The sequence below is a fragment of the Panthera leo genome, chromosome E1, assembly GCF_018350215.1.
Source record: "Panthera leo isolate Ple1 chromosome E1, P.leo_Ple1_pat1.1, whole genome shotgun sequence".
NCBI lineage: Eukaryota > Metazoa > Chordata > Mammalia > Carnivora > Felidae > Panthera > Panthera leo.
Genome location: NC_056692.1, coordinates 11,431,242 through 11,457,988, shown reverse-complemented (window position 1 = coordinate 11,457,988; position 26,747 = coordinate 11,431,242). Strand labels below are relative to the sequence as shown.

The 26,747-nt window shown below is 59.2% G+C and overlaps 1 protein-coding gene across 2 annotated transcripts in view; it reads left to right on the top strand.

Moving 5' to 3' along the window:
• The window catches only part of RAI1 (retinoic acid induced 1), a 120,752-nt gene that overhangs the window by 76,993 nt on the left and 17,012 nt on the right, over nt 1–26,747 (top strand). Inside the window, exon 1 of one of the 2 annotated variants that reach the window (XM_042916635.1) lies at nt 25,966–26,721. The exons of the other annotated variant lie outside the window; for it this stretch is intronic. The gene's annotated coding sequence lies outside the window, so the exon portion shown is untranslated. Of the gene's footprint in view, nt 1–25,965; nt 26,722–26,747 lie in introns of those variants that run through there. 2 annotated transcript variants of the gene reach the window in all.

Sequence of the window (26,747 nt, the reverse complement as noted above, 5' to 3'; positions counted from 1 at the left end):
GACAGAGGCAGGTGGGCTTGTGGAGCTCTCCCCTAAAGTAGCACTGCCACTGTCGCTTGAATTCCATTGACCAAAGCGGGCTATGCCCACCCTGACTTCTTGAGGGGAGGGGACGCACACGCTACCTGTGGCCGAGAAGACAGGGACATATCTGGTGGTGGGTTGACGTTGACCACCTAGGCCAGGGTGGGTTCTGTACTCCGTCCCAAGCCAAGTGAGGAGCCCCAGGAGGCACTGAGTCAAGGAAGCTGAAGTCTCCTTTGTTTTCATTTTGCACTTTTCCTTGACTTGCATACAGAGAAGGGCACAAATGAACAGCTGATGAACTGCTACCAATTGAACATACTTGTATGTAACCAGCACTCACATCGACAGAAAGAGCAGCACCACCCCCGAAGCAGGCATTGCCTGCCCAGGACCCATTTTTCAGCTTGCGAATTTCATCCGTATGCAACCTCATTGGTCCGATTTCTTTTTTTTTTTCTTTTTTAACGTTTATTTGCTTTTGAGAGAGAGAGAGACAGAGACAGAGCGAGAGCGCGCACGTTTGCATGAGCCGGGGAGGGGCAGAGAGAGAGGGAGACAGGATCCGAAGCAGGCTCTGTGCCATCAGCACAGAGCCCAGTGCTGGGCTTGAACTCATGAACCGTGAGATCATGACCTGAGCCGAAGTCTGACGCTTAACTGACTGAGCCACCCAGGCGCCCCTCGTTGGCTCGATTTCTTTTACCCAACAAGCCATTCTGCCCGTGTTGAGTACGGTACCTGCTTTCTTCCACTGCTGTGTAGTATTCCATTGTGTGCATATACCAGTTTGTTTATCCCTTCTTTGATGAGCATTTGGGTAGTTTACAGTTTGAGGATCTTATGAGTAAACCTGCCATGAACATTCTAGAGCATGTGGTTTGGTGCCCCAGCATAGCATTCCCACTGGCTATGTGCCTGGGAGTGGAATTATCGTGGCCTCGTGGTATGTAAGAAGTCTCCTGGGCACTGTGGAGACACCGAGGCAGTGACCCAGGCCAGGAGCAGGGAGAGGGACAAAGGAATGGGCCAGGCCCTCAGCTCCCTCAACCCCAGAATCCGGAAACATCGCCGGCAGTCCCTCTTCCACAGAACTGGGGCATCTGTGTTGTGAACAGAAGATGAAAATCACATATAGTCAGCGCCCCCTAAAATCACATTAAAAAAGGCCCGTACCCGGGGCTGTGCGCTCAGCCCCAAACCATAGCCTGTAGGCCTTACTGTGAGTCATGCGGTGACATAGCACGTTCTGGTACGCAGGCAAGAATAATCGTGTCATATTTGAATGCATGGAACTCACATCTGCCAGGCGCATGTGCGAGGAACACCCTCGTTCACAAGTCGTCCGGTTGTGCCTCCTCGCCCACCTGACATGCAGGAAGACTGAGGCCATCCAGTGAGTCAGCAGAGGGGACTTGCGGGGCAGCCCAACTGGTCGAGCCCTCCCCCCCACCCCCCGCTCCTCCCTGCTCCTGGCTGCACGGGATCAAGGGTCCGGGGTCATTTGCTCAGAGGGTGGTGAGACTTGCTCTGTTACCTCTTGGGGTGGCATTTCTTAATAGAGGAGCCCAGAGAGGGTAGTTCTTCGCCCAACGTGAAGCCAAGAGAACAGTGGGGTTTTAGGCTTTGGCCATTGGGAGACAGGACTGTTGGGGAGCCTTACCTGCAGCTCGCCCCGGCCTCTCTGCCTGGCCGGCCCTCATTCACAAGGGCTGAGCACAGGAGGCCATGGGCCCTGCAGCCGGAGTCCCCAAGCCGGGGCCTCAGTGCTGGGCAGACTTGGCCTGTAGGCCTGGTCTGCGATGCTGGACAGGTGACCTGCTCGGTGGGGCCGTCTCACACGTGAACTTACACGGCTGCACGTGAGGCCACTGTGTGCGGCCAGCCCGCATCCTGCCAACACCCTTTTATTTGTCTGAGGCCAGAGCAAGGCTCTGCTGAGATCCTTAGACCCATGTGGTTGGATGCGTGGCCCCTCCCCCAGGCCCTTCCGGGTTGGTGGGCTTTTGTTTTGTTTTTGTTTTAGTAAAGACATGGCGTGGTTATTCTTTTGGCTGACCTCCCCTGGCCCCATGTCTGGGTGACCCAGGCATGAGGTGGTCCCTGAGACCCCCCCCCGCAACTCCTGGAGAAGTGGGCCAGGCGCTGAAGGTGGGGGCCAGGGGGCACCCGGGGAAGCAGAGGGGGGTCCCTGGCCAGTCGTGAGAAGAAATGCATCTTTGTCACAGACACATGTGGGGCTCTTAATGTAAATTGTTTCAGTGCCCAACAGGAAGAAGAAAAATGAGGCTTTGCTGTAAGCCGCCGCCTCTCGGCCTGGCGCGATGTCACTCAGGCGCGTCTGTGGCCCGCTTTTATTAAGGAGCTGTCTCAGCTCTTCTCAGGCCAGAGACCCAGGGGGCTCTCCGGGCAGGAGGTGGCTCGGAGCTGTCGGCGGAAGGCCCAGCGTCAGCGTGGGGGGCGCTGGGGGCCCCAGCTCCAAAGGGCACAGGAGACTGTTGATGGATTCTCTGAGCACTGCACTAGGCCTGGGAGCTGGGGACATAGAAGGACATGGCCACCCGCTCTGGGCGGAGTGGGTGCGAGGGCAGGTGTTCCAGGAAAGGGACTGCAAAGGTGCGGAGACAGGAGTGTCCGAGGAGTGAGCCGTGGTCTCTGAACACTGGCCGTGGCCAGAGAACGCTGGGGGCACTGGGATGAGGCCAGAAAGAGGTAGCAAGGGCCAACTGTGGGGGAGGGGCAGGAGTCTGGTCTTGTGGATCTCGGGGATCTGATTGGCTGTGATGCAGGGGGCAGGGGGTGGGGGAGGCGGGAGGCTCTGGTCTGAGGGAGGCCTCTGGGATAGAAGTGGGGACCAGTGGAGGGCAGAGTGGCTGTCCAGGCAAGATGACAGAACACATTGGGACACACTTCATAACCAGCCAGGGTGACACCGAGACTCCCAGCTCCCGGAAGCCCACACCATCCAGAGCGTTCAGACTTCCCTGGAGAACCAGGCAGAAACAACCCAGGAATAATCCCAGGCCCCCAGATTCTGAGGAACCTTCTGAACCCTCCTCAATGAAGGGAAGAGGGACCCAGACCAGCACGGCCCGAAACTAGTCTGCTGTGCTCTAGTTCTTGGGGGGTATGTAAATCCCTGCCCGGTATCTATGGTAACTCTCTATTAACCACAACTTGCTTCCACAGACTCCTGTTCCCTGTTCATTCTAAAAAACTCAGAGCTGTTGGTCTTTTGAAAACAAATCTTATCTCACAGGAGAAAATACAGAAAATACCAAAGAGGGAAAAGAAGAAAATAGAAGTCATCTCTAGGCCCCTCTGATGAGGAGACACTGGCGTTAAGCATTGTTGTGCATTTCCAGCCAGTTTGTTAAACAAAATCAGGATCGTGAGCGCTTGCCCGAGGGGCAGAAAAGGGTCTTTGGAAACAGGGCTGCTGGGGACTAGGATTGGGGGTGCTGCTGCGCCCTGTGACCTTGTAAGAGCTGGTCGCCCTCCGCGGAGCCTGTTTCTGGGTCTCTGCGAGGAGAGGAGAGGTAGAGCCCACATCAGGAGTGTAGATGTTTTGACTGCCGCAGTGGTCTGTCTGCTCCAGGCTCGGCCCCCGGGAGAGCCTGGTGATGTTTGTTGCAGGGTGGGCACAGGGTGGCGCCCCTGCCTGGCCTGTGGTTGAGGTTGGGAGGCAGCCCCTGGAGTCCAGGCCGCCGGGGCTCACTCCTGCTTCCAGCACTTTCCTGCTGTGCGATCTTGGGCAATTACGTTGCCCTTCCAAATCTCCATCTCACAAGCTGTAGAAGTGGGTGGTTGTGATAGTTTGCTGACTCCATATGTGCAAAGCACTGAGCACATAGTAAGTGCTCAGCAAATGGGAACTATCATCAGTATTACGGTTCATGTTACCTGTGACTTCTCACATGTGACTTGGGGCTTAAGTCACAATCTTCCCGCAGTGTTCCGTAGAGCGCTTGGGGCCTAGGGAACGTGGCCAGGGTGTGGCAGCTGGTACAGTGACCTTCTCCCAGCCAGGGCCGGCTTCGTGACCCCGTGACCTGTGCAGCCACACAGGGCCTGCGCTCAGAAATGCCCTGTGCTTGGTCTGGTGCTTTGCCGTCGCTGTCTTAAGACTCATACTTTTTTTTTTTTTTTTTAAACGTTTATTTTATTTTTAGGAGAGAGAGAGGGAGAGGGAGAGTACAAGCGGGGAAGGGGCAGAGAGAGGAAGACAGAATCTGAAGCAGGCTCCAGGCTCCGAGCTGTCAGCACAGAGCCCGATGCGGGGCTCGAACCCACGTATTGAGAGATCATGATCTGAGCTGAAGTTGGCCGCGTAACCGACTGAGCCACCCAGGCACCCCGAGGTTCATACTTTTTGAGCAGGGAGGTTCCTGCATTTTTATTCCGGAAGGGGCCCTGCTCATCGCAGAGCTCGCCCCGGACTTCACAAGATTCCTCACAGCAGTCCATGGGCTTGCCTGGGTCCCCACGTGGAGTCTGTGCTCAGAGCTATTCTCAAGGTAGAAGCCTGGCCAGGCAGGCCCCCCCCCCCAACCCCCGATCAGAGAGAACACTCCCCTGTGAGGTCTGGTGCCGTGCCCCAGGGCACACGTGGAGGCAGGCGCCGAGGAGGGCTCCGACTGTCACGCCAGGGGCTGCTGGTGCCGTGCTTGAAACCTGCCAAGGGCAGGAAGCCGTCTGGGTGGAATGCCAGCCGGGGCGGGCAGGGCAGAGCAGAGCAAGGGGCCTGCCGAGCTGCGGCCAGACAGACTGGGGAGACGCAAAACGACTCAGGTTGGAATCGATTGAAAGCGAGCCAAGCGCTCGGGCCGCCGAGCCCACGTGAAGAGGAGAGGGCGGCACAGCCACCTAGCACTGAAATGTTCGGGTGATCTGTTCCCCTCCCTCCGATCTCGGGGAGGCGGGCCTGATGCGCGTCCCCCCCCCACCACCCTCCAGCACCCAAACATGCGGGGAGAGAGGAAAGGAGCGGGCAGCAGGCCACGTGGTGTCCGGGAGGCCAGGGCAGCATCACAGGACAGGTGGGACTTGGGTCACCTGCATGTGCAGGGAAGGGGCATCCAGGACCCCGGTGGCCGGGCTGGGGAGGGGGGGGCGGGGGGGCGGGGCCTCTGGCTGGTGAAGGCAGCTCAGCAGAAGGGAACAGAGGAAGCGGAGGAAAGACAGAGAAGGAATACCTCTTGTGTCTTCCCAAGGTGCACATGCCTCCCCACGAAGGAGCCAGGGTACCCGAGGGGGTGCCTGCTGTCTCCCTGCTGGGTCACCCCCCGAGGGGTGCTGGCCCCAGAGAGAGAGTGACAGGGGGTGTACCCAGAAAGGAGAGGGAGTCAAGGAGAGGCTCCGCCTTTAAGCATCTCATGTCGGCCTTTGTGGGGTGACTGACAAAGGAAGCCAGGTGCCCGGTCCAAGGAGACGAGGCACCCCATAAGACATAGGAGTCCTATGAGGGGATTATGTGGGAAGATTACGTGGGATGAAGAAAGGGAAGAACTTCATCTAGGGAGGAAGTCAGGGAAGGCCCTCAGGGGCCTCTGCTGCCTTGCATATGGACCTGCAGAGGTGCGGAAGGGTAGCCCAGGAGGCGTGAACCTGCCTGGTGATGGGACAGCTGAGGCCTGATCCCCACCGCAGAGCAGGGCAGCTGGAGCCGGCTCTCCCCAGGGTGCTGGGGCTGGAGAGGTCTGAGCACCATACTGAGAATAGGAACTCGAGTAGGTGAACGTACTGAGGAGTCACTGAAGGTGTTATCACAAGGGAGTGCCCTGAGCCAAGCCTGTGAGACTCCATACAGGGCTGAGGCTGGGAACCTGGAAACCCAGCATGGAGCTAGGTCATGGAATTTCCGGCAGGAGGCGATCAGGCCGGGTTCTAGGCTGTGGCGATGAGGGCGGGAAGGAGGGGTCTGACGAGGACTTTGAGGCCTCCTCAGAGACAGGCCACAGAAGGACATGGGGCAGAAGGCAAGGTCTTTGGACGGGAGGGGGCCTAGGATGTCTAGGATGTATTGGATCCAGGGGTCTGGAGCTGCAGGGGTGGTTGGGGTGCGAGGAGGTGGGGGAGCTTTGTCCTCAGGAGGCGGCCAGGGCTCTGGGAGGAGAAGAGGTCAGCCAGAAAGAGAGGCCAAACGATGGGACTGAGGACCAGCGCCATTGGGGAGGTGGGCGTGGCCCAGGGCCCTCCTGGACCCTGGTGTGGACCAGGGAGGAGGGACGAGCCGTAATGGGAGGGACGGGGGAGTGGTGTCAGGAGGGCCTGGCGACCGGAAGTCTGCATCCACAGGGCCGTCCTGAGTGAGTCCTCTGGCCGAGGTCCTTGTCCACCTGCTGGGGGAGGACGGCCTGTCTCCCAAAGGGCGGTGGGGCTGCCAGGCCTCAAGGACAAAGGCAGGCGGGGGCAGGGGAAGGAGCTTGTGGCTGGGAGCTTAATGGCCCCGAAAAAAAACCATAAAACTGGAGAATTATGGGAGACATAAACAGAGCTGTCAGGGATTAGCCTGGGGAAGAGATGCCAGCGGCTGAGCCGGGATCCTTGCGTGTGCATAAAAGAGACAGAAGTTATAAAAGGAGAGAGATTAAGAAGATGCTGCCTCCACGCTTGGGCTCCCTGGCCGATTCCTTTCTCACGCCCTGGCGGAGGCCCCAGCCGCATGTTGACCCCGGGGGCCCCGGCCTGCGTGGCCTGGCCGGGGCAGGGGCCGGGCCCGCCGGAGTCGGCATTGCAGGGACCGTGGTGGGGGGGGGGGGGGGGGGGACTCGGCCCAGGCGGGCGGAGGGGCCGGGGGGCCGGGGAGCCAGGCCCAAGGACGGAGGCGGCGCCAGCTCTGACAATTTATGGGCGCTCACACACCCTGCCGTCTTCATTTTCGCCGTTCTGCTGATGTCATTAGCCAAGCACTAATGGGCTTAAATTTCACCTTAAACCATCCCCACTGTCCTCAGCAGATGACAAACGCCCTGCTCTCTCCAGCTCTGCAAAGCTGCCGGGCGGGCTCTGGCAGCCACCTGCCCCTCCTTCCTCACACGCCCTTCTGGCCTCCCAAGGAGAGGCTCCCTGGGACCCCCGGCCTGGGGACACCTACAGGTCAGGGGAATTCCCAGGGGTCTCTGGGAGCCGCAAGGGGCGGGGGGCAGGGCGCAAAAAGGGGAACTTCGGAGGATGTGGGATGACACGACCTGGGGAGGCAGGAGCCCGGGGTCCAGCAGGGCTGCTCCCCTCTGAGTGAACCGGCCCGGGTATCATGAAAGGTGGCTGCAGAGGGGACTTCTAGGACCCCGGGAATTACCTGCCATGTTCTTGTAAGCCTTAGGGAAATCGCATTTTGTTCAAGCTAACAAAAATAGCCATGGCTTTACTTGGGGCTGGAATCCCATCCCATCAGCCCACGCGCCCACCCGCACCCATCCCCCATCCCCCACTCATCCATTCCACAAACATGCAGTCCACGAACCCCTGGCTTGCTCACGTCCATCAAAGGCCCCAGTTAGCTGTTGGATCCCCACGAGAGAGAACAGTGGGTGAACTCGAAACTCAGTTTGTTTGAGAGACAACATCTTCCCAGCCGCGGGTCTGAGGGTGGGAGGGGTAGGGACAAAGGAGCTCAGGGGACGGGGTGTGTGTGTCCTGTGGACCTGATGGCCCGTCTGGTCCTTGAGGGGCATGTGTGCCTGAAAAGGAGGGACAGGAATAAAGAGAGTGCCTAGGGGGCGTCTGGGGGGCTCAGTCCGTTGAGCGTCCAACTTCGGCTCAGGTCGTGATCTCACGGTCCATGAGTTCAAGCCCCGCGTCAGGCTCTGTGCTGACAGCTCAGAGCCTGGAGCCTGCTTCGGATTCTGTGTTTCCCTCTCTCTCTGCCCCTCCCCTGCTCATGCTCTGTCTCTCAAAAATAAATAAATGTGGAAAAAAATAATAAATAATAAATAAAAATAAAGAGAGTGCCTGGGCAGAAGCACAAGGTCAGGCGGCTTGGGGGTTTCCCTGCTGATGTTTGCACATGTCCATGCTTGTTTCGCAGTGAGGGGCAGATGCCCAAGGAGCTGGCTGGGACTTACCTGCCAGTAAAGCTGGCCTGTGGGGGGCCAGGCCCCTGGGTACCCCTTTCCCATGGGAATCATGCTCCCTCCCAAGTCCCCAGCACCAGCCTTTCATCACTGTGTCCCACCACGCCCAGACAGCCTGATGCCACACTGTCCCTGCAGTGCGATGGGGAGGGAAGAGGCTGGTGCCGGTCCATGGGTAGGACAGGAGGCTGGAGATGTGGACCTGGAGGGGTCCGCTCTGAGCCGCTGTGCCGCCTGGCCTCCTTGCCCTCGCTGGGATCCAGACTCGAGATCTGCCACCTAAGGGTGTTCGCCCTGACGGGCGCTGACACACTGGCAGCCATGAGCCAGACTCGGGTCAGCGATACGTCCAGGAGAGGCTTTGGTGGGGCGGGTCTGAAGGGAGCAGGAGGGTAAGGATCACCTCACAGTTGGGAGAATGGGCTCTGGACAAACCCGGAGGGTTGTCCCCTCTTCTCCACCACTGTTTGGAATTGGCCGTTGAGTCCCAAAGTGCTCTGTTCCTGACATTTCTAGAATCTCACCCTTCCTGTCTGGCCTGGCACCCCTCATTGCTCCCTGGGAAACTGTCCTAGCTTCCTGGCCCCCTCTCCCCACATTCACCAATCTGCTCTCCACCACTGCCACACCGGGAGCTCACAACACACGTGTCCCGTAGTGTCACTCACTCCCTTGCTTGCCCTCTATGGCTCCCCATTGTCGACGCACAATATCCAAGATCTTCATGTGGCTCACAAGGCCTATACCACGTGGGTCCTGCCTGCTTCTCACCTCCTGCCCCTCACTCACGTTCAACTTGCAAGCCATGGTCAGTCACATTTTTATTACCTTCGCCCTCCCTCTCTCATCTTCCAGAGGCCTTTCTTCATCCCCTCACTAACCTCAGGTCTCAGGCGAGGACTTTCCTTTGGGAAGTCTTTTCTGATCCGCTGTTCCCACTCAGGTATGATTTGGGGGCCTTCCCTGTGTTTCGGCATTACCGGCTTTCGAAATCTAAGAGGCTCTAAAGCCCACGCCTGTCTCAGTACCTAGCACGTCTGTGCTATACAGGAGGCACTCAGTAACTACTTCTTCGATGGATGGATGGATGGATGGATGGATGGATGGATGGACGGACGGATGGACGGATGGACGGATGGATGTGAGGGTGGGTGAGTGAGGGGGTGGATGGATAGGTGGATGAATACACGGAGGGGGTGTGAGGGTAAAGAAGGGACTGTGTGGTCTGTGACAGGAGCCCATAGGTACCCGGAAGTGGTTCTGAGCCATGGAGCAAATCCCTGCCTTTCAGCGGGCCTCAATTTCCCCATCTGTAAAATGGTCCACCCAGAACCTGTGGCTAGTAAGGAGGCTCACGGTGAGGTGAAGTGAAGGCATAAGCCCAGAAGCAGCAGATCGGATGTCCCAAGGACAGTGCATGGGACAGAGCAAAATTTCTGGGAATCCCTGCAGTGTCCAAAAGTCTCACTTCTTCAGGGGGGGTCTCTGATGCCCACTGTTTTTGCTTGTGCCCAGGATCCTTGTCCTGAGTAGTGGACTTGGAGCCAGACGAGCCGAGTTTAAGTCTTAAGTGTTGCTGCTCACCAAGAAGTTCCCTTTGCCTCCAGACCTTAATTGTGCTGTCTGCGAAATGGGCATGCTTATACATTGCTTACACAGTTACTCTTGGAATTAAAATGCTGTGGCAGGGAAGATTGCACCTCTGTCGATGCCCTGCATATGGAGGGCACCCGGGAAATAGGGGACTCAAAATCCCAGTGCCGAGAGAGCAACTTCTGCCCCAGGGCCTGCCATGAAAATCAGAGCCAACTACAACACAGTGCTCCCTCCGGGGGCTCCGGGAATGGAGTTTGAAGCTTTCAGATCCTAGGCCTGACTTCATAGCGTGAATTATAACGATAATGTCAGACTTCCCATTACTGACCTACTATACTGCTTCTGACTCCTCACGAGCTATGTGACTTCGACCAAGTGACCTAACCTCTCTGAGCTTCTGTTGCCTCACCTGTCAGAGGAGTTAAAATACGCACGCTGCTTCTTAAAACAGGGCCCTGCACACGTAAGCACTGCGTGAAAATTAGTTGCGAGGGTGATGATGACAGAACATGTCCATTTTCCTGTTGGGTCTTTGCTTAACGCTGTGGGGGGGGTACTTGTCCCAATCCACATTTGACAGGGGAAGAAACAGAGGCCCAGAGAGGTGGGGTGACTCACCTGGGGTCACACAGAAAGTCAGTGCAGGGCCTTGGGTACTGGATGTTCTTTCCAAAGACTCACGAGGCTCTGGTCTGGAAAAAGCCAGCCTTAGAGCCGGGTGGAACACAGGAGGCTTTCTGAGCCCTCTCTCCACGGGCCTGGGGCTGTAGAGGCCTCCGGCCAAGTCTGTTCCACCCGACGTGCCAGCTAGGGAACACAGACGGCCAGTCCCGCTCCGGCCACACTGCCTGCCTGTGCCAGGACAGTGTGCCTGCCCACCCGGGCAGAGACCAGCTGCTCCTGGGGCCGGGTGCGTGGGGGAGTGCTGAGCTAGGTTCTTGTCACTCCAAGGAGCTCCCCACCGCCCCCCCCCCCAGCCCCACCTCCAAAGCCAGCTAGGACCAGTCAGGGATTTTCCTGAACTTTCCCTCTGTTAGAAAAAATTATATAAATATTTACCCTTTAGAAATAACAGCTCACTTGTTGGGCCCTCCTCTGCGAGGCATGGCTTGGATGACTGTCCACTTTCTCATTTAATTCTCACCCACCCTCTGAGGTACTTACTCATACTGCTGTTTCACAGATGAGGAAACTGAGGCACGGGCGCTGGAGTTGCCTGCTGAGGCCCCACAGCTCAGCGGTGTGTCTAAGCCAGGATTTGGCCCCCGACCGTCCTGGACTGCCTCCCGATCAGGCCACACCCTTGGGGCCCATGAGCGCCCAGAATGGCCCCTACTTTTAAGTTTTATAATGTGTGTTGCCTTTGTTCTGATGACTGAAGGAAGCACACTGTGGTAGAAATGGAGTGGAACACACAATCTCACACAACACCAGGAGTGGTCCCGGGGAGTTCTGCGCCGGCCCGTGGTTTATCAGCGGCCCTGCTGCCCTCACAGCTTGGGCACGTTGTGTCCCCCAAGGCGGTGCCCCCAGAAGTGATGGTCCAGACTCTAGGGGGATTCAGGCTTGGTCCCCCACCCCTCGGAGCCTCAGTTTCCCACCTGTAAAATGGGGAATGATCCCCGTCTTGCCCATTGCAGGACGCAGGAGCGCTGACTCCTCTCGGCAGCCGGCCTCAGGCCATCCTACTGATGAGGAATCTGAGGTCACGTGACCTGCTGGCCTCTAGACCAACAGCATGGACCCGGCCATGTCAGATTGGAACCCAAACCCCAGGCTTCTTCAGCCACCCTGCATAGCCCAGAGGATGGACATTCATTCATATAATAAGTTTTAAAACCTTTTTGTAAGGGTTATATGCTCATGGCATAAAAAAAAAAAATTTTTTTTTTAAATACACCGTCCCCTTTGATGCGACAAAGCACCTCTGCACACTTTCTGCCCTGTGCCTTTCTCCCCAGCTTGGAGGCTGCACCCCCTGAATACATGGGGCCCTTCCTCACTCCCTAGACTCCACTCTGGAATTCCCCAAATGTATTTCTTTCATCCCCCTCACACGGACATTTTAGGGGATCTCCAGTCTTTTCACTGCTGCAAAGGACATCACAGTCCTAGCCCCGTGCGGAGGAATCTGGGCCTGGCTGGGAGCCGGACTGCAGGGCGGAGGGTGCATGCACTTTTTATTTGGGTCTGTCTTGCCCCCAAACTCTCCACAGAGATTGTACTGGCTTCTCCCCACATCCCCAGGTGGATGCAGTATGCCATGCTCACCCCTGCTCCGTGCCTAGAAAATCTAACTGGGTATTCCCCATAAGGAAATCCTCAAAGGCCCCCATGTACGGTTGGGGGTCAGGCTGGGGAGAATCTGAGTCCAGTCACTGCGGGCCCGGCACCCCTTCACAGCGGTGTGACCTCGGGCAGTGGGGTTTCAGCTCTCTGGGTTGCAGTGTCTTCAACCCATAAAACAAGGGTGATAACAGTACCCCCCCCCCCCATGGAGCTGTCCTGTGGGTGAGGTTTGTACATGCAAAGTGCTTATTAGGACAGTGCCCGGCGCAAAAGGCTTCCAGCAAGAAGTGGCTGCTGTTTGTGATTAGTCTGGGTGACCTTTGGTCCCCCAGGACTGCAGCCCCTCGGGTCCGCCCCTGGGGTCAGTGCTTGGGTTGAGATCTGTTGTACCTTTGGAAGGGGTCTGGGAAGGGAAGAGGGTGTGGGGAGCCATCAATGGCAGCCGTGGGATCAGTTTATCCCAGCTTCCCGCTCTGCCGACGGGGGGGCACTGAGGCCCGGGAAGCCGGGAATCGCGGTGTGAAGCTGCCTTTTAGCGGCGTGTTGTGGCCAGGAAGCGGTGCCAAATGCAGGGTCCCGGGGGCTCACACCACTGCAGGGACTCAGCTGTGAGGTGCAGAACTCAGAGACACAGAGCCAGAGCCTTGTACTGGGTCCTCAAGAGGACAGGACAGGACCCGTAGCCCTTGGCTGAGCCTCGCCTCCAGGACTCAGCGGGACCCGAAGTGTTGGAGAGCCGAGATCTCACTCTGCCTGGAGAGGCCCATGACTGTTTGATTGCCGAATCCTGGGCCCCACCCCCAGCCCGCCACAGCAGAATCTGCCTCTTCCTAAGATGTGCACAGTAGTGTATGAGAAACACCGAGATTCCATCCAGGAAGACAACCCTCCTGCCATGGGGGGACAGGGCACAGTCTGTGGACAGGACTTAACGCTCAGTCCCAGAAGCTTCCCTGGCTCTGGGGGTACATCATCCCCCATAAGGCCCTACCTACCAGAAGACCTGCTCTGTCGCAGACACACACCGTTCCCTGGAAGACGAGTACAACACTTGGCCCTTGCCCCCCAGGGACAATGCCAGAGGCTCTGGCAGTTACCACCCGACCCTGGGGTTCTGCCACGTATAAAACACAGCAGATCAACCTCTCACGTCAACCCTGTGAGTGCGGTGTAAGTAAGAATAGGTTTCAGGGGGCGCCCGGGTGGCTCAGTCGGTTAGGCAGCCAACTTCGGCTCAGGTCATGATCTCGCGGTCTGTGAGTTTGAGCCCCGCGTCGGGCTCTGTGCTGACAGCTCAGAGCCTGGAGCCTGTTTCAGATTCTGTGTCTCCTTTTCTCTGACCCTCCCCCATTCATGCTCTGTCTCTCTCTGTCTCAAAAATAAATAAACGTTAAGAAAAATTAAAAAAAAAAAAATAGGTTTCAGGTTTCATGAAGCCCAGAGAGGTTAAGTGAATTGCCCAGGGACACCCAGCAGGTCGAGTGCAGAACTGAGATCTGAACCCAGAGCTGCGTGGCATCAGGGCACAGGCATTTACAATCAGGGTGGGATTGGGGGAAGATGAGCCTCCCTGCACCCCAAAGCCACACAGCTAGCCGCCTGTGAGCCCTCACAGCTGGCTGGCCTGGCCCCTTGTGAATCTGACATGTCTCAGGAGCAGGAGAGACCTGCCATCACCAGCCCCACAGAACATGCCAGGAAGCATTCTCCTGCAGCCTTCCAGAACAAGACAGCGCTGGGGTCAGGCTGAGTTAGCTCTGTAGGGCTGGAAGAGGCTCTCTCCCCCAGATGCTGAGTGACTGGAAGCCAGCAGGGAGGGAGTTCTGGCAGGGCCTGCTGCCGCTGGAGGTGAGGCCCGAGGGGGCTGGGCCTGAGGCTGGGCAGAGGGAACACGGGGTGCAGAAAACCGGCGCACAGGACAGCGACAGAAAGTATTCTGTTCCACCTTGGGAGAAAAATAGTGCTGTTCAAAAGGGCCAGACACTGGACTCTGACGGTTGCCCTCCCTTCATTTTGACCCTTAAGCACCTCCACATTTCACGTCTGTGTGGAAGAGAGGGAAATCAGGCAGGATGAGGCGGCAGCTGAAAACCAAAGGCAAATATTTTCCGTCCTGAGGCAAGCGGTCGGTCCCAGGCCGCCTCCGGACCAGCCTCTGGGGCAGCGGCTGGTGGTTCACTTTCCCCAAAGGTCAATGCTTGTGGTCACCGGGCTACGTGTCCCGGGGGGCTGGCCAGGCTCCTCCCCCACCCAGAGATTTCTGGGGGCATCACGCTGTCCATCCAAGCTTTGTCCAGAAACGGAAGCTTCCTTCCTGGAAAGGGGCGGGGGCAGCCAGGGCACTGGTGGACAAGGTGGTCCCACGGTCCCAGATGTTCATCGGTAAGGGGTCCCCCGACTCGGCACCCAGTCCTGAGCCAGAGACGCCTTTCATGCCAAAATAGGAGCTGTTAGTCTGTTGTTGGGGGCAGGAGGGTATAACCACACAGAGCCACTAGGCCCTAAATGAATTTGTAATTTATTCATCACAACGGCCGTACGCATTTGAAGAGCGCAATGGTACATGGCTGTGTGAGATTTATATTCCGGCTACAGATGAATAAATGAGGCCTGTGTGGACTCCAGGCCTCACTACAATAACTCTGCAGCCCCAGGAGCCAACCCCCCACCTGGGAACCCTCAGTAGGGGGCCTGGCGCCTTGGGTAACTGGATCTGCCAGAGGAACTGGGTGGAGGGAGTTGGTGGTGGGCACTGTGACTTCTCTCTCCAGTTTCCCCCACACCAACCCCTTGCCCTTTTTTTTATCTCCCAAGGAAACCAGTTTTCTGAAATTGCCGAAGGAGCAAACCAGGACCTCATTATCTTGCGCCCTCAAGCCCCTGGGCACCTCCCTGATGCCCAGCTGCCGGGAAGCAGAACAAACAAGCTTGAGGCCCTACCCACGGGCCCAGGCAGGGGGACTGAGAAAGGTCCCCAGAATGGCCCCTTCCCCCCTCTGGAGCTCAGTTTCCACGGCTGTGAAATGAGAGGTGACGTCACCTCCTAGAAGGGCAATTTGAGGGTTAGAAGTAAAATGTATCAAGGCACCTTGGCCATAGGAGGGGGCCAGACAGCATGCCGTCTGATGCCGCTGCTGTTAACAGCCCAGCTGACAGTCTGAGGTTACTGAGAACTTTCTAGATGTGAGGGTGGCCCCGGGCTCAGTATCCAGGCTGGCTGGGGGGAGAAGCCCCTTAAGAAGCCCACTGTGCCCTGCCAGGTCCTGCTTGCGCTAAGGGACCCGCTCTCTCCTGCCGCCTCTCTCTCACCTCCAGGGCAGGCTGGGCCCCCCAGCTGCAGCTTCTGGCCCAAAGGTGTCATCGGATAAGCCCAGTGGCACCTGCTGTCCTCACATCTGTAGTCCACATGCATCTTCACACCCTCTGCCCGCCGCCGCGCCCCCCCCCAGGCCTGCCAGGCTTACCATAATCCTGGCCAGAGGCTGCTCCCATGGGGTGGGGGCCGGACCCTCCCCCACCTTCCAGCTAAGCTGGGGAGAGAAATCCGGCTCAGATTCCCAAATACGCTGTGTTCTTTCCTGCCACTAAGCCAGGCAGCTCCTTGCCGCTGGAACGCCCTTTTCCCTCCTTCTCAGCCCACCACTTCCTCCACAGTTTTCCCCTGTATTTTGCAGCGGCTGTCTTTTACCCCACCTCATTCAGGAGGGGGTCCTTAGGGGGCCCTGTGCCTGTGGGTCTCCAGGATTGGGCGTGAGCAGAGTCTGGAAAATGTCAAGTGCCTGATCCAGTCAAAGCCTGGAGGGGGGTTCTGAGCTCAGCCAGCTCTTCTACTGCCCCCTCCCTTGGGGGTAAGGACAGGCTGGGGTTTGGGTGGGTGGCCTTTTGGAGAGCAAGGTAATGGGAATGGACGTGAACTTCCTGCTGCCTCATTCCCCCAGAGGAAGGGGGGGGGGTGGGGGTAGGGGTCTGGGCTGCTGGGCGCGACGGGGAAGGGAGTGGAGGGAGGGACGAAAGGGGGCCTTACGGAGGCCAAAGCCCGAGAGGAGGGAGACAGGCTGGGGAAAGAGGCCCCCCCGGTGCGCCTTGGGCACGGGCACGGGCGGGGTCCGCCTTGAAGTTGGTGTGCAAACCCGCTGCTGTTTAAATGGTGTGTTTGTTTGGAGTGGCTCAGGGAGGAGGCTGAGATGGGGGGAGGCGGCACCCCACTTGGCGCCGCCGCTGCCGGAGGGTCGGTGTGTTAGAAGCTCCAGCTTTGTCGATGACTGAAGGGTGGGCGTTGAGGAGTGAAGGGCGAAAAGCGAAGGGGGGCTCGGCGCCCCGGCCCGGCCGCCCCCTGTTTTGCGGAGGGAGCGCCGGAGCCGCCTCTCGCAGTCACGGCAAGCAGGGAGGGAGGCGAGGGGACGAGAGCGCCGGGCTCCCCGCCCCCACCCCACCCGGTTCCAATATTTCGCAGAAAGGCACGCGGCTCCTAATCGGTCCTTTCCAGGCTGAGATTTAGCCGCGCGATGCCCGCGCAGGGGCGGGGGCCGCGGGCCGGGGGAGGCGCTCAGAGGCCGGAGCCGCCGAGCGAGGTGAGGAGCCCGCGTCCTCGGCTGGTGGAGCGGGCGGGCGGGCGCGCAAACCCGAGAGGCAGATATAGAAAGGGGGGCAGGTTAAAAATAACCCTCTCCGGCTGGGAAGCTCGCGCGCGCTCTCTCGCCTCGTTCGGTGCCAGAGGACTCCAGGGGAGGTGGCGTTGGGGAGGGCAGCGCGGGATTCCCCCTCCTCCGCGGGGCGGGGTGCCCGCCTGCGCGCCGCGGCTGCACGTGTGCGGGGCCGCGCGCCCGGGCCCCCTGCACCCGGCCGGGGGGCGCCCCCTCCCCAGGCCCGGGCGCAGCTGGCGGTGGCCCCCGCCCGCAGCCTGCGCGGCTGGAGGGAAGCGCTCCATTATTCATTATTTACGAGCGTTAATAGGTTTGAGGCACCGGGGTGGGGGGGGGGGGTGGGGGACGAGGGCGCCGTGGGGACCGCGGCCTTAGGGGAAGAGGTGGGGAGGGAGGGGGCAGGGCGGGGGCGGGGCTGCGGCGCGGGCCGCGAGGAAGAGGTCTCCGCCTCGGCCCCGGCGTTCCGGGCGCACCTCCGCCCGCCGCCTTCTGGCAGCCGGGTGCGGGGGCTGCGCGGGGCGCCGGGAGGGAAGCGCGGCCCTTTGATTGTGCCTCTCGGCCTCTGTCCTCCGCGTCCTCGCCCTTTCCGAGGCGCGGGGAGGGGGCGGTGGGCCGTACGCCCCGCCCTGCGCGCCCCTCGCGGCCGCCGCCGCGTCCCCGACGCAGCCCGGGCCTCATTTATCATCATCTTTGGTCAAGTGGAGTGTGCAAGGAACAGCTGCTTCACTCGGCTGACTTCCGAGGGCGGATACAGCGGGAATCAGGGAGATGAATGATGGGGGCTGGGGGGGGGGTGCAGAGCCCCCCGGGGTCCCAGCGCTGGCAGGAGGGAGGCGCGGAGCGTCCAGCGCCGCCTCCGCCTCGTGGCGAGTGCAGCGCCCCCTTCCTCTCGCGCCCGGTGCCTCCAATTACCGCGGATCGCGGACGGGGGGCGCCCCGGGAGGGGGGCCGGGCGCGGAGAGGCACCCCTCGCCGGCGGACGACTGGCGGGCGCGCTGCTGGCGGAGCCCGAGGTCGCCGTGACCTTGCTGGGGTCAGCGGGTTGGGCTGCGGAGGAGGCGGCGCGGCGTCTTTGGTGGCGCTTTCCGGATTGGCGCAGAGGCCGGGAAACCGGGCGGGGGCGAGCGGGGGTGCGAGGGGGGAACACAAATAGAAGGTGAAATTTTACCTGCCCCTGAGGGAGTCCTGCGGATTTTCTCCCGGCAGCAGCAGGCGCTCTGCCTTTGTCTTACACGGCTGAAACATCTGTTGCAGAGGGGCGGCGAGGCCGCAAACAACCCCCACACACCCAGCGCGGCTCCCCCATCCCCAGCTCGGCCGTAGCCGAGCTCCCGGACTCTCGGCACCGCGTTAACCCTGCTCGCGCTGGGGCGCCCGCCCAGCAGCCCCCCCCCCCCCCCCGCCGCGGTACGCGCCGCCTTGCGCGGCTCCCTGCCCCCCCCAGCCTCAGAATGGGTTCTCGCGGGGGGTGCCCGGTGACCCACCCCCACTTGGAGTGGGTGCGTGCTATCCATCGGGGGTGGGGGGCGGATGCAGAAAGGGTTAATGGCCTAGTCGCAGACCCTAATTGTCAGACCTGGGCCCCGCTTCGTTTCAATTACCCTAAGTAGAGACTGAATGCGCAATTAACGAAGTCAGCTTGCCAACTGGAAAGCCGTCCCCGCTTTCACATTGAGCAGAATACTCCACCAGCTGACTTGGACTAAGCAATTTCCTCCTCTCTCCCTTTCTCTCTCTCTCTCTCTCTCTCTCTCTCTCTCTCTCTCTCTCTCTCTCTCTCTTCTCTCTCTCTCTCTCTCTCTCTCTCCCTCCCCCCTCCCTCTCTGCCTCCCAACCCCCTCCCTTTTTTTCTCTCTCCTTAATAATAAAATTATACCAAGCAGTTTGCGGTGTGGCAGGCGGCCAGAAAAGCGTTTCTTTAAACGCCGCCGTCTCACAATTAGGCAGCAAGAGGATTTGACACGCCGTGGCGGCCTGACAGGCGGCTTCCTCCCCTGGGGGCTGGGGGGAGGGGGGGCGCCAATTCCCTGGCTCCCCCAGGTGGAACGGGGCTGGGAGGGGCTGGTTTGCTGAGCCTCCCCGACTGGGATGCTGACTGTGGGATGCTGCGGAGAGGGGGTGTCAAAGGCAGGGAAGGGAGAGGTGGTTCCCGCCCAGGCTGGGAAAGGCGGGGGAGGGGGGCGCATTCCCTGGCTCCTCTGGGGTGTCCAGCTGGAAGACCTTGACCCCTCCTCTTTTTGGCTTCCAGCTCTGAGTTCATTTTCTGGTTGACCAAGGGGCACAGAGCTGTAGAGGGATCTCAACCCTGCTGGACCTCTTGGACAAGTCACTGGCCCTCTCTGGGCTTCTGTTAATCCTTCTGCAAAATGAGGGGGGGAGTTTGACCTAGAACGTGCTCTGTGGAAAGTGGCTTCTGGTGGCTCACTGCTGCTAGCAGCTGGCCTCGTTGGCGGGAGGCAGAGGTAGGCAGCACCAGGTCAGAAACAAGCCAGAGACCCCTCTCCAGCTTGGACCCCAAAGGCACGTGGGAGAGTGTCCGCCACCGCCCCTCCCCCAGCAGCCATATCGGCAGCTAACAAATCGGGGTGACTTTGCAGGATTGCCAGGGATTGGAGCCATGAGAACAGAGGGCATTTGACCATTGGCTGTGGCAGCCAGGCCACCTGAGGGGGAGGAGGGGACATCATGGTAGTGGCCCCACTTGCTCAGTCCTGCCTCCGGCCTCATTCAGGCCGTTCCTTCCATCTGGTAGGCCCTCACCCTTTCTCACATAATGGCCCCTTCCTTCCAGCCTCCCCTGACAACCTCCACTCTCCACCGCGCAGCCTCCTGAGGGTCTGTTGGCCTCAGGAGGGCAGGGGCCCTGCTGCTTTTTCCTCTGGATCCTCAGCACCCAGCTCTCCCCCACCCCACTGTGAGCTGAGCCAAAAAGGACCTGACCCGAGAGGGGAGGGGCTGTGACCCAGGTCTGGAGTACAGAGCTTTTTGTCTTTCTTTCCTGGCTGGCTATTGCAGGTGTCCTGGCTGGCCTTCAGGCCTGTCGTCATCAGGCTTCTCTTTGGGCAGCATCCTTTAGAGCTGTGGTGAGGATGGCTAATGCCCTCAACCCAGAGCCGAGCCCCTCACCCATCCCGTCTGCCCGTCTGTCCAGGCAGTGTTTAACTGGCACCCACTCGGGACAGTCTCCGCCATTAGGGCTTAGGACCAAACAGATGAAGAAGCCCCTGCCCTCATCAGGCTGCATTCTGGTGGGGGAGGCACACGTAACACAGCTCATTACACCATTAATTATGTAATTGCCACTGTGATAAGTGCCACCAGGGAACCCCGCAGGGACCCAGCAAGGGGGGGGGGGGGCGGGGCGGGCGGCAAGGCCTCCTCATTTGGTGCCTGGGGTGGAATATGCCCTGAAGGTTGTTAGCACCCCTGGGGCCTCAGCTCCCCCACGGCTCCTCCTCAGCTCTACCCTGCGGCTCCACGACATGGCTGGTTCGTGCTGGTCTCAGGACTTCTCCCAGGGGCCAGGGAAGGTTCTGGGTGCTCCTCCTGTTCTCATTCCTTCACACTGAGCTCCTGCGCCTGCCATTGAGCACGTGCGAGGTGCCCAAATTCTCCCAACAAGGCCCTGGCTCTGCCCTAGCAAAGCTCTGTGTGCCTCAGTTACACAGCGTTTGACCCCTGGGAGCTTGTGATGGTGTCAGCCCACATGGCTTCTCCGGAACTCCGGGTGTTAAGACTTTTTAAAAAAAAAATTTTTTTTTAATGTTTATTTATTTTTGAGACAGAGAGAGACAGAGCGTGAACGGGGGAGGGTCAGAGAGAGGGAGACACAGAATCTGAAACAGGCTCCAGGCTCTGAGCTGTCAGCACAGAGCCCGACGCGGGGCTCGAACTCACGGACCGCGAGATCGTGACCTGAGCCGAAGTCGGCCGCTTAACCGACTGAGCCACCCAGGCGCCCCAAGACTTTTTACTTGGTTGATAGCATATATTAAAAGGCGAGACTTCCCTTTAAATGCATGTACATGTGAAATACAACTCAGAAGCTCTGGAGTTCAGTGGGGCTCCCCCTCGCTTTGGGACCGGGACCCTTAGTTTGCCTCCGTCCCCACCTGTTCACTTCACTCACGGGCATCGTCTGCCAGGCCCGAAGGAGATTGTTCTTTGTCGAATGAATGAGAGGTTGTGGCGATAAGCCTCCCGTGCCCCGCCCTCCCCACCCCCACCCCGGCATTCGTTTTGCCATCGACTGCTTGTTCTGGATGTTTTCTAGAGTTAATGTCACATTTACACATTATTCGTTCAACAAATATTTATTGTTCTGGGATACGGGGATGTAGCTGCGAACAAAACCGGCCAAAATGCCTGCTCTCACGGAACTGTAGTTCTAAGAGGAGAGACCAGTCATAAAGCCCGCCAGCCACATGGCGTACTAAAAGGAGGTGAGCACTTGGTAGGAGCAGGAGAGGAGGAGCGCAAGGGGTGTTCTTCCAAGCACAGTGGTCAGAGAGGGGTACTGGGGAGGGTGACCTGAGCAAAGGCTTAGAGTCGAGGAGCAAGCTATGTAGATATCAGAATGGTATTCCTAGCAGATGAAACAGCCAGTGCAAAGGCCCTGAGGTCTGGGGAGGCGAAAAGGTTTGCCCAAAGCCACAGAGTCCACAGCGGCACAGGCCACTGGCTTGGGGCCTTGGTGCTTCCACTTCCGCAGGGAAGTGACGGTCCCTTGGGGCACATGGGACAAGCTGGGGTGAGAGGTTGGGCTCTCTCTCGCCACCTTTGCCTCCCCTCAAAGCCAGCAGACACCCAGATCCAATGTCGTATCCACACTGTGCAGTTGCCTACAAGACCAGGGACTTCTGGGGGTTTGGTGGAGAGGCTAGCAGAGCAGACTGGGAGACCCCCTGTGGGTCCCTGAATGTGTGGGCCACCAGACCCCAGGCCTCTTAGCTGTTTGCATCTCAGCAGTCAATACCTCCCATTTTTCTGGTCCTCATTTTGACGATGGGGAGAGGTGGTGATTTTGTTTTTCTTGGATGGTGAATAAAATGATCTAAAAACAATTCCTGTCCACAAGAGACTGGTAAGTACGGAGCTGAGAATAGTTGAGCCCTCCCCACCCCAGGCGGGCTCTGGAGTACCAAGGGCACAGCTGCTGCTGAATCCCTTCTTGCTACCCCCACAGCTCCCAGTGGGGGAGGGCTGGCTGGCCATCTGCCCCTTCACCACACCTGGACCGTGCCCCCCCCCCACGGACGGCCCAGATCTGTGGGCCTGCTGGCCACCGCATCCCAGAAACCACACCATGGGGCAGTGGGGTGTGGGTGCGGAGCGGGGCTCAGCTTTAGAAGTCAGGCACCCAAGTTGAGATCTGGCTTCTGCTGCCCAGTCGCTGGGCTGTGGGACTTCCGCGGTGGCTCTTCCTGGAAATGGTGTTGTGGCTTCCTAGCTGGGCCTGGAGCTTCCAGGAGTTAGCACACTCCATACACCCTGCCTGTGCCCCAGGGCCGGGTGGGGCGACCTCCTGGTGGGTTAGACCCTGAGGACGAGATATTCGAGTGCCTTAGGAGGGTCTCTGGGGCCTCCGCAGCTGGGTCCTTGGAATAGACCGCGTTGGTGGGCTTTGAGGGAAGGCTTTTCAAACGTCAGGAGTGTCCAGAAGCCTCTGCTCCCTATTCAGACCTCCTCCAAAGAGCCCTGAGATCCCCGCCTCACCGGGGGGCCCCTAGTCTCAGCTACAGAGCCTGGCTGGGGACCCGCCTGATGTCTGGAGAGCATGGTGAGGCAGCCTTCCATGGCAGTTTCCAGGCAGTTTCTTGTCCTTCTTGCCTAATATTCAGGACCTCCAGCCCCCAGCTCCTCCCACCCAAGGGCTGTAGAGGGGTATGGTGGATTGGGTTCTTCTGAGAGCACCCATGGATGCCCACCATGAGAAGGGGTGCATGCCACGTGTGTTGGGGGGGAGCGCCCACACGAGGTGGTCTCCAGAGACCATCCTTTGAGGTGGGGCTGCCTTGTTCTCTGGGATTCTTTCTGCCCCAGGATCGTTCCCCTGTGCCCCAGGCAAGGCTCTCCCAGCTGGCTCCAGTCCCTCCCTCCCAACGAGCCCCTGGGCCCGAGGACCCTAACCTGTCCCAGGGGCCTGCAGGGACTGGGCTGTTTGTCTTGTGTGCTCCTTGGGAGCTCGTCCCTTCCCCTGTTCAAGCCAGGCCCTTAGTATTCAAGATAGACCCCACAGGACAGCAGGAAACCTGGCTAGTGATTTATCATTTTAATCAAGGCTTCATATTTAGTATTCATTACCCACCGCAGATGGGGAGGCTTGAGGTGGTCCTACATTCTTCACTCCTCCCTGGACACCCCCCGGCCCCATCCCCAGCCTCTTGACCCAGGTAACTTCCTCCTTCCTAGTTCCCAGGCCTTGAGTGGGTTGGGTTTTTACATTTTTCCCCTGCAGCTACAAATCAGGAAACCGGGTCATAAAACAACCTTGGATAAGTGGGTGGGATGGAACCAGTGGCCTCAGAGCCGCTGCTGGGAAACAGAAAGCTTCCTTCTCTCTCTCCTTTCCTTCCTCTCTCTTCCTCTCGGTCTCCCCACCCTTCCCTTCTCCCACCACCCCTCGCTCTCAGGAAAACCTCCAGCCACAGCCTCCCAGCTGGGTTCCATCAGGTCCCCTGTGGGGGCCGTGGCCGCTCTGGCCCACACTGTGCCCGTGTCCCTGACCAGGGGGACTGCCCCGGGGAACTGGAGGGGCTGTGGGCCCAGGGACAGCAGTTACCATGGTGATAGTGGGAGGCCAGTGAGCACCACTGCTCATGAGTGGACCTCCCTAAGGTGGGTCTGGCTCCCTGAATAAAAGGGGGGTCCTGGCCTAGTTTTCAGGGCCTCACATGCTGCACAGGGGACCGCTGCCCTTCCCTGGCAGCACCTTCTTGCTGTCACACTCCGAGATGTCTTCCTCTAGGTGGGAGTTCTTGGTGTGGGGTCCAGGGGAGGGGACGTGCACCCTTGGTCTGGTCGCAGCTGCCGCTGCAGGCATCCCACAAAGGGAACTTCGCTGTGGGTGGGCTCAAAGGTAGGTCTCTTGCCCTCTGAACCTCACCCTTTTCTCTAGAAGGGCAGAATAGTCAAAGCATGCACTGAGCAAACCTGCACAGACTAAGCACCCAGGGCCAAAGGATGCCCCTGCGCCCTTGGACCTATAGTGCCTTTGGCGGGGAGCGGAGAGGCCTGGGCTCATCTCCCCCCCACCCCTCCAGTTTCATGGCTGTGGAAACGGAGTGGGGAGGAGCAGTGAGGCCCATTGCTGTGCTAAAGGAAGTCCTGGGGCACTGGCTGCAAGGGCCGGGTCCTTGAACCAGCTTTGTGCTGTGTGTGGCCTCGAGAGCGTGCCTGTCCCTGACACGCTCAGTCCAGTGGCCGGGGAAACCAACTTCCAGGAGTTGTTATAAGGGACTTCTGTCATAAGCATTGCGGTCTGGTGCCTAGAGGACACTCAAGACTGACCTCCCCCTCGAGAACTTCAGAGATCAGGCCTTGACCAAGTGTCCACAAGAAGCAGGTGGGGGAGACGAGGATGGGGAGGCTGGGCTGGCCCAGAGGGAGCCCCATGAGGATGTGTTAGGGGGGTGCCCTCCCCTGACCCCCACCCCTTCTCCCTCCTGCTGAACCTACGGAGGCTGAACGCCCCAGGCTGCTCCCCCCATTGTCCCCTCTTGCCCTCCCCGGGTGGGTTCAGAGGTCACCATCTCTCTGCCAAAGGGGCCTCTCTCTGCCCCCCCTCCTGGTGCCGCCCACCCCTGCCTGCCGCCTGCCTCTCTCCCCCTCCTTGTCCTTTCCTAGTGCTCTTGAAAAGTAATCATAATCATAATAATTAATAACAACAGAGCCCGTGGCAGGCCTGAGGCAGCTCTTAAAGAGCCAGAGCCCCATTTTCTCCTGGCAGATCCAGCGGACCTTGTTGGCTCAGAGAGACCCGAGACCGGCATGGCATCAGCTTTGATGCCGTGCCTTTGTTCCCGCAGCCCTCCCTCTCCCCCTCCCGCCGCCTGGGGTTGGAGGGTGGTGTTGGGGTGAGCATTTTTGCCTGCGTTCTCCATCAGGCACTGGGCTTCTCGTATTTTAATTGAACTGTCTTTTCTTAGAGATAGATGCTTTCACCGCATCCAGCTGCTCGTGTATTGGGAAACCCGCCTTTAATACGGCTCGGCTAAATTAAAAGACGCAGCAGCTGGACTGATTAAAGGGGGGGGGGGGGGCGGGACACTGGTCCTAGTACTCTCTCTTTTTAAGTAATGTTTCTGGTAATGCATTTTGGAGAATGTGAAGAAAAATAAAAAATAAAAACATAAAAAAGCTGTAGAAATGTTAATGATATCCACAGGACACTCAGCAGGAAATGGGAGCGATCTGGGACTAATAAAAGCCGAAATGTAATTTGTGCAGATATACGAGGCACAGCCTCCAGAGTGGTCCTGGGTTTGCGCGTTTCGGGCTCATAAACACAGGCCGGGGAGGCAGAGCGCCGTAGGATGTCCTCGGGAGCGGGCCTTCCTCGCCACTGCCTGCCAGCCAGTGACACCCGAATGAATAAAAGTGACGGCTGCTGCCAGCCGGTTGCGTGCCTGCTCGTTTCCTGTGCCCGAGCATGGGAGGGGGCCGCCCGCCCGGCAGCCTTCTCTGGAAGGTCAGGTCAGGAGGCACGGGGCCAAGCGATGCCTCCCGCTCCTCTGGGTTGGCGTGTCACAGCAGGCACCCCCTGTAACGTTTGATCCCAGCCACCAGGGATGGGATTGAAGTGGGTCAGAAGGGCGGGCGCGCTTTTCCTTGTTGGGGTGCCTGTGATAAATCCAGGGAGAGGCGGGAGGGAAGGAGCAGGGCTGTGTTTGCCAGGGGCCTGCTGGCTTTGATGGGCCCGGTGGGAAGGGGCTTGCCTTGTGGGACACTGGTCCCCTCTGCAGCCAGGGCCTTCTGTCCCCGAGTCAGGGCCGGCTGACTGCCGAGGTCAGGGGAGGTGGGCCTGGGCCGTGCTAACAGGGCTCCCGGGGGCTTCTGGCCGCCCCAGACTGGCCCTGCTCGGCCGGATGGAGCCCCTCCCCGGGCCCCAGCACTGAGAAAGGAATCTGAGTGGGATCCAGGGGAAGAGCTGAGGAGTGAGCTGGACCTCCTGGGGGAGCCCCCATCCCCCACTCCTCATCACTCTCTCTCCTCGTTCTCACATCTGCGCACATCCATCCGTCCGTCCGTCTATCTCTCCTCTGTGTCTCTTTTTCATTTCTGGTCCCTCCTATAACTCTGGGAGCTTGTGGCCCCCGGCAGGCCACCCCTTCCTCTTTCGGTGTTGGGAATGAACGGCTGGGAACTGGAAAGTCCCTGGTGCCCCTGTGGGGGCCTGGGCCTTTCTGTCTGCCTCTTGGCTCACCCACCAGCGGCACAGTTGTGGGTTAAATCCTGACCCCCCTGGGCCTCTGGCTGAACGCCGGACTCCTTGATGTGATTTCTCTTGAGCCTGGAACGTTCCTCGCTCCTGTCTCCATCCCTCCCTCCTTTGAGGGTCTGCTGGGGTGACCCGGCCCCCGGTCAGTTAGGGGGACCGTTAGCCTGGATGCTTTGGGCCAGCCTGTGTTTGTGACTCCGGTTGCCCTGCCCTGAAGGGCCCACTCCTTCTCCGGGGTCATTTCCTGATCCAAGATCCTGCTTTGGGGCTGGTTAGACCTCACCAGGGGCGCGAGCCCCTAAAATAGTAACCAGATGGGCTCTTGGCCTGGTGTGCCCTGATCCTGACCCTGTAGAGTCGGAGACGGGAGGGGCCGACCAGGAGGGCTGGGGCTGCGTCACACCCAGCTGTGGGGCGCTCCTCCGTGGCCAAGGGACTGCGGCTGTGTCCCCCATTAGCATGCACTCCCTCACTCTGGGCCACGTAATCTGTTTACGCACCTATGATATCAAAAACAGGAGGCAGGTGCCGCTGTCCTGCGTTACTGGGAGTCAGGGAAGGGGACGTTTTATGCCTACAATGGCTCCACAGCCCCTAATCGACGTCTGCTAGAAGGAACAGACAGATTCCAGATGGCATGGCAGTGATAGAGGAGGTGTGTGTGTGCACGCGCGTGCGGGC